Source organism: Etheostoma cragini, chromosome 16, assembly GCF_013103735.1.
Source record: "Etheostoma cragini isolate CJK2018 chromosome 16, CSU_Ecrag_1.0, whole genome shotgun sequence".
NCBI lineage: Eukaryota > Metazoa > Chordata > Actinopteri > Perciformes > Percidae > Etheostoma > Etheostoma cragini.
Genome location: NC_048422.1, coordinates 1989582 through 1996991, shown reverse-complemented (window position 1 = coordinate 1996991; position 7410 = coordinate 1989582). Strand labels below are relative to the sequence as shown.

At 38.9% G+C, this 7410-nt stretch overlaps 1 protein-coding gene across 1 annotated transcript in view; it reads left to right on the top strand.

Moving 5' to 3' along the window:
• The window catches only part of LOC117959697 (transcription factor 4-like), a 256373-nt gene that overhangs the window by 226545 nt on the left and 22418 nt on the right, over window positions 1–7410 (top strand). The window lies entirely within an intron of this gene.

Sequence of the window (7410 nt, the reverse complement as noted above, 5' to 3'; positions counted from 1 at the left end):
GGAAAATGGCTGCAATGAAACAAAGAGTGAAAAATTTAAAGGGGTCTGAATACTTTCCGTACCCACTGTATATATTGTCTGCTTCTTCAGTTTTAAAGGTGCCCTTATGAATTAGTAAGGGATCTTAATAACGTCACTAAATACTTGAAGCTTCCTGTTTTCCTCGTGTCAGATGTGACCCGTTTTCATAGTTTTAGCATCAGACATTTGGGTCTCCTTCAACCAAATTGCTGTATTTGTTTGCTGAAAAGTACTGAAATCCCAAATTTTGGGTGTTTTATTCAACTTTTATAGCATTTGAAAAAACTATGACATCTCATAGTGTATGACAACTATGACATTTTTTAACTCAAACATTAGGTATAATTCCAACAAAAGGGGAAAACTAGTGGTAATAAGTGGTTGAAGACCGGTGGTAGTGGGAAAAAGGGTAAAAAAAAAAGTCATTTTGAAAAAAAGATTGCTAGACACAATAAAAGAAAGCGTCTAAAAAGGGTTAATTAACCCTAGCTAGCGCTAGCATGCTACTGTTTTGCCACCTTGTCTTAGCTAGTGACGTAGGAAGCCGTGCAGATGTTGAACAGCTCACCCGGAGACTGAAGACAGAGGACATTCAGAAACCGGATCTCACTCAAAACACCATGGATAGGTTTTATTTAAAAGTTTGTACGAATGTGGAAGCACCAGAGACACAAAATAATGCCCCAAATCCCAGAATTTTGTTTTATTTTTTAAATATGTGCACTTTAAGATGGACATACTTTGGAGGTGTAAACACTTTTTCTGCTCTTTGGACGTCTCCAGAGACAAATCTGGACACAGATCTGAATGAAGTCACGTCTGGTTCAGCCCAAGAAAACATTAAAAGTTAAAATTCTTGTTAAGTATAATATTTAGACAAATTCCTTTCAGTTTAATCTTGAAATAATTCCAAATCCAATTCTCACTTGGTTTTTATAGCCAACCACTAGGAAAAAAAGAATGAAGTGATGTATGCAGTATGTGCTCAAAAACACTGTTTACTATAGACTCTTTAAAAACAACACACATACACAGAAGCACATAAATGGCTCTTTGTGTTGTCGTTAGTGTGTGTGTGTGTGTGTTTATTCAGGCACTGAGTTATTGGCTGATACTCAAACAAACTCATTAAGACTGAAAACACAGAAGCTCTATGGCTTTTCCATTGGTACGGGTCAGTCCACTCTGATCTCACACAGTTCCTCTATAGCCTCAGAGCAGTGAATAGCAGTACTTAGTGTTTATTTTCTCACCTATTTTTAATTTAGTCTTAGTCTTGTGCCTTCAAAATAAGCGCTGAAAATTTCAACATTAAAAATGTTAAATAACTTTGGGGAAAAAAAATCAAAAAAGCACTCACAACATTGAAAAGTGACATAAATGTTGGAAAAAGCAATAACACTTTTTTTTCATGGAGAACTCAGTATAGAGTATTACCAAGTGTGAAAAAAAAAAAAAAAAGTGTGACTCCTTAAATCCCTATTTCAAAGTGTTCTTTTACTAATCTACTCAATATTTTTCAATTTAGACATGGGTCATTTTACAATACTATAGGTTATGTTTATGTAAATTATTTTAATACAACCCTATTGCAGACAAAAGACAATTAGAAAATTCTGCATAACCCTGGATTGAGTGTTTTTGAAAATGTGTTTTTTATGTTACAATATAGTGGACGTTAGCGAAAAAACTGTGGTTATGGCAAATACACACGGTAAGGTCAAAAACACAACGAATTATTCAAATTGATTTTATGTTTGTTTGTTTTTTAAATCAGTGGTTAAAATGACCAAAAATGCTCCGATTAATCTGCCCACAATTATTTACAGTTTTTACTACTTTATTTTATGGACACAAAAGTATTGAGGTTTGATTCCCAGGCCTGGGTATAGTGTGTGTGTGTGTGTGTGTGTGTGTGTGTGTGTGTGTGTGTGTGTGTGTGTGTGTGTGTGTGTGTGTGTGTGTGTGTGTGTGTGTGTGTGTGTACAGTGTAAACAGGAGGTTTAAACCAAAAGAGAAGAGTCTCAAAAGATATAGTGAAAAAAAAAATGAGTGGAAAATGAAGTGAGATGAAGGAGTGATGTAATGTCTAAAATGAAGTCACTGTTTTAACTTTTTTACGCTCTCACACAGCTCTCTCTCTCCTCCCTCTTTTTATTGTTGTTTTCTTTACTATCTTGTCTTCTCTGTTTTTGAAAAACATAGCATTACATATTTACCCCGTTGCACAATTTTGTCACTTTTGATTTCATCTTCTTGTCTTGACATACTCATTCTCTCTCTCTCTCTCTCTCTCTCTCCCTCTCGCTCTTCTTTACATGCACACAAACACATACACACACACTTCCAGCTGTATGTAGTTTGGCAGCGTTAGGCAGAGAATCCTGCAGGCTGAGGTCATAACTCTGGGAAAACAGGTGGTAGACTGATGTGAGTGAGAAAGAGAGAGAGAGAGAGAGAGAGAGGGCAATAGACATAGACACGCAGACATGAATGCATCATACACACTCAAATACCTGAAAGCATGCAGACATAGATACTGTACACACATATGTTCCGACATTTTGAATTTTTCTGGCATTAGGTCTATGTTTTCTCTACGCCCAAATCATTCCAGCCAGTTGTTGCTAAAGTGTCAAACCTACAGAAAATGAACAAAATATCCCTCAAAACACACAAGATAATAAGCATTGTGCTTTATGTCATCTTGGTGGGACTCTGGAACAAGGGGAAAGGTCAAGGGTGACAAATGTCTGTGTCTCTCTCACTCTCTCTCTCACTCTCTCACTCTCTCTCTCTCTCTCTCTCTCTCTCTCTCTCTCTCTCTCTCTCTCTCTCTCTCTCTCTCTCTCTCTCTCTCTCTCTCTCTCTCTCTCTCTCTCCATTCAGCAGAGTGCAGTAGGTGAAACAGATCCTAATCTGCGTTGCTTTGCTGTAAAACACACTAATGCCTTTTAACACTCTGAATCTCCTCTTTTCTCAGTCACTTAATGCACTCCGATAAGCTGATGGAAATTTTCTATCGCCCTTTTACCTCTAATACAATCAGAATCTGTTGTGATCAGGGATGCACCGGCCAAATATCGAATCCACTGGTTAAGATTCTGCCAAATCCGTACCTGACGTTGCTGCATTTTGGCTGCTGTCTGTAGAATCCTTTACACACAACGCTCAGACTGTCTGATTTTTGATCAGGTCGACCAGCGTAGCACGCCTAGTGCAAGCGTTGGGTTCAGTTTGGTGGAAAAAAAATGTCTAAGGTTTGGCAGAAAATCCCAATACTCAGCCGAATCCTGGATTTGGTGCATCCCTGGTTATGAGATCATTCTAAAAATGGCCAAAAGTAAATGGACACTCATAAACTCATAAACTCATAAATGTGTTTGTTCCGAGTCCACACATACATTCTCGGATAGGAGGGGGAAAAAAGAGGTAGAAATATGTATATCTGCTTTCACCAAAACAGTAATCCAAACTTAAAATATCTTCTAAATTAATAATATGATGTATGTGAATACAAATATTTTATGCTGGAAATTCCTCACATGCACCAAAGCACGAAAGCCAGCTGACCGATGGCTAAATTAAATCTCATGTCTTTTTCATTTCAAATTACCACATGCACCAGATGCATTTCACTTAGAAAGAGTTTACCTCATAATGACATGTTTCCAAATGACGTATTTCCCAGTGCACCTTTCTTCCTCTACCCTCATTTTACTCCGTTCAATAGTCGTCCTTCAGTCTACTCATTACACGGAAAATTAAGAAAAAATACTCACATATGACACGCCACTGGAAAATGTTGCTGTACTTTTCCTCCCATGGAAGTTCTCAATTCTTGGCTCTGTGTGTGTGTGTGTGTGTGTGTGTGTGAGTACCCGCGTTTTGGCATCACTAAAGCAGGTGCTTTCTGTCAAGTGGTCAGTTTGCACAGAGGAGGTACTGTTCAGTTTGAAGAATATTCCACCGTGTGTGTGTGTGTGTGTGTGTGTGTGTGTGTGTGTGTGTGTGTGTGTGTGTGTAAGAGAGCGAGAGAAAGAGCATGTGAAGGGTAGACCAATGCAAATCCCAGGCCATTTTGTTTACAGTTTAAAAATCCAAGACAGTTATTCACATCAACAGAAATGCATTGCATTCACAAAAATGAAATTTTAAATTAAACAAAGTATGTTTTTTCTCTCTCTTTGCTTTACTTTAAATACATTTTGTAGATTTTAAAATGAAAATTATTTTTTAAATCCTTACAAAAATGTCCATACTTCCACTGTCCAGGAACAGAAAGTCTAACGTGAATAAAAAATCGCTGAACATAGCTAAAGTGGACTCTTTGACATAAAAATGAGCAACTTTCCCGCGGTCCTAAAGTGATGCGTTTTACGTTCACCGGTCAGAGCTAACGGGTGCAGGAAGAGAGGAGAGACCAGAGCGACGGAGCATCAGCTAGATCCGTGGCAGAGGAGGAGAAAAGTTTCTGGAATGGAGGCTTTTAGTTGAAATTCAAAGGAAGGAAGTCCAAAAACGGAAACAATTGACAGCGAAGACAAACACTGGTCAGCGCGTCAGAGAAGGGACCAAGGACAGATAAAATGACTTAATTTGACGACTCATCACTTGATTTTTTTCTTTCCATCTGTGCTGCTGGCGGCAGGGGAGGTGTGGCAAGCTTGCATCGACAGTGTTTGTGTAATAACTCACTAAATCCTGTAAAAAATACAAAAAGAGATATTGCTAATGGACAGATTTTCCTTTAATGTTGAATATGCCTTATTAAAAAGGCCAGTACCACTTGGACTATTATACCCCCTATCTACCCATTTCTTAAAGTGGTATTGTGGGAAGCTAACAGTCTCCTCATCTTTTTACGTTATGCCTGGTCCCCAGAGGAGGAGATCTACTGATTTTGATGAACCCAGATCTTCCCTAGGCAACACCTTTAGGACAAAATTGTCCACACATGCGCAATGCATGCAGGAAATATCAAGACCTAATAGGTCATATTTCCAGGAAATGTGCTGATCTCATTCCTTCTCCCCTGAGGATGAACCCTTCCTGCCGCCTATCACACCCCCTCTTTTCATCTGCTCCTCTGCAGAGGTGTGTTTTCTCAGACTGTGACAATACATATGAAACCGACAAGAGGACATTGCAGAAATCCGTCTAATACGTGCTGAAAGATTACAATTTATGGAGCAAGCAAATTGATTAAGTTCATTCTTCTCTCAGACATGTTGCTGCAGCAGCAGAGACAGACTTGTCCCTACTGTTTACAACTGCATGATAAATCTGTGTGTGTGTGTGTGTGTGTGTGTGTGTGTGTGTGTGTGTGTGTGTGTGTCTGTGTCTGCGTTAGAGAGAGAGAGAGAGATCTCTTGACCCAGAAATTCCCTTCTTTCTCTTCCTTGTCTTCCTGTTTAATCAGCACACACATACACACAAACACACACAAATATGTGAAATGAACACACTTCCCACTGATCAGCATTCCAGATGACCGCTCCTCAGCTACTCCTCCTCCTCGATCTCTTGCTCCGTCGCTTCAGAATTACATTTATGTATGTCTGTGCCCAAGCAGAGAAGAAAAATTACATTTCAAAGAATTGGAAACGTAGTGATTGAAACTGTAGATAAAGGTTTTCAGTGTCCATTAAAACTTAATTCATGACTAATTTAAATCCAATGTCATGCAGCGTTATTTATATTGTCATGTTGAATCAAGAGCTAACAGCAGCACTGGGGGGACAGGAACCAGTAGGCCTTATACTATTTCTATTTCTTTAAAATATATTTTCTTATATGCCTTTTATTTAAGCAGAGTAATTTATGTATCAATCTTATGTTTTGTCAAAGTTACATTACTGTCTCAGGGTGATACAGGAAGTTAAAAACGCTCCTTGCTGCTCATTGCATGTTATGAAAATTATCATTACTTTGGCCTGGTGTGGAGCAACAAACTGTCAGATTTTAGACGGTCCTTGAACACACCAACAATAGTTTTTTTTGTATGCAGTTGTGATCAGTAACTGTTTAGAAAACACTCTTGTTGATGCATTCAAGGACATTCCGACATCTGTTTTTGTCTGTTCAGCAGCCAACTCTACGTTTTCTTAAATCAAGTAAACAACATTCACTTCATACTCTTCACAGCAACCATATGTGCGTCTTAATTATTTTCTTAGAGTCTTAGTTTGACGTCTGGGTTTGATTTTCAGACACGTCTCATGAATGCGATGCTTTCCAACACTTGACAATCAAATCACGGATGCCATAGTGTCCTTGAATGCAACTCTGATAAAAATCGGCACAGAACTCTGCACTTTGGCAAGATAATCTTGACTTGATATTTTTTTAGTAGCTTTTACCGTAGCTTTTCTACCGCAGCTTGCAGTTATGGCTGAAAAAAATCAAGAAATTTTCCCCGCTGGATAGTAAAATCACATCATTTCACTTCCGTATTGTTATTGGCTGCACGATTGGGTTCATCAGCCATCCAATGAGATACTGTGAACCAGAGGGGACAGTGGGTAAGTGGGCGTGGCTGTAGTTTATGTCGACTATCTCAGCTACCGCAGTTGCAGCACATCAGTTTACGTGTAAGTTATTTATATTTTTCTCTTCCGTCTGTCTCCTCGTCTTCCCTCCTCATTGAACTAAATTAGGGAAGAGAGAAGAAAGGCTCGTTAAAAAATAAAAGCCCACCATTAAAAATGTACGCCACCCGCTCTGTCTCCCTCGCTGCTGCCATCTTACATTTGGGAATCCTGGCGGTGATGAAAGACAGAGAACGGAAAGAAAAGACAGAAAGAAAGACAAGAGGCAAATAATAAATAAGGGAGCAAACAGGACGGATACACGCTCAGTTTGAAACACACACACGCATGCAGAAAAGCCAGTCGACATTTTGTCAATTTTGCATGGAGAAGGAAGTTTGACATGTGGTGGGCATGACCTCCTATTGTATTTATTATCACTGACAAATACAAAATGATCTACAAATGATGTGCGTCTGCTCCAAAAATGAACACAAATGAACGCTGCTGTTGTCCTCGGGTCAAATGTTACCCATTTTCATAGTTTCTACATCTGAAATTTGTGTTTTCTTTCAAGCGAATGGCCCAAAAAAACCACGCGTGGTTCCATGCAACGCTCTTCTCGAGGAAAATGAAATGTCTATTCACTACTTTCATAAGCTAAGTTTCCATACACTTGTCAATCAAATTATCTGAAGTTCTGTACAAAGCCTAATGGGAATAAAACTGGTGAGAGTGGGTTTCCATCCAACGGCTTTAAAGCCAATAAAAACCTGTGGTGATGACGTGTGATTCCATATAGCAATTTGATCGCAAAACAGCTGTTTTGCGATTGGTTTAAGTAATCTGATGAGGCAGG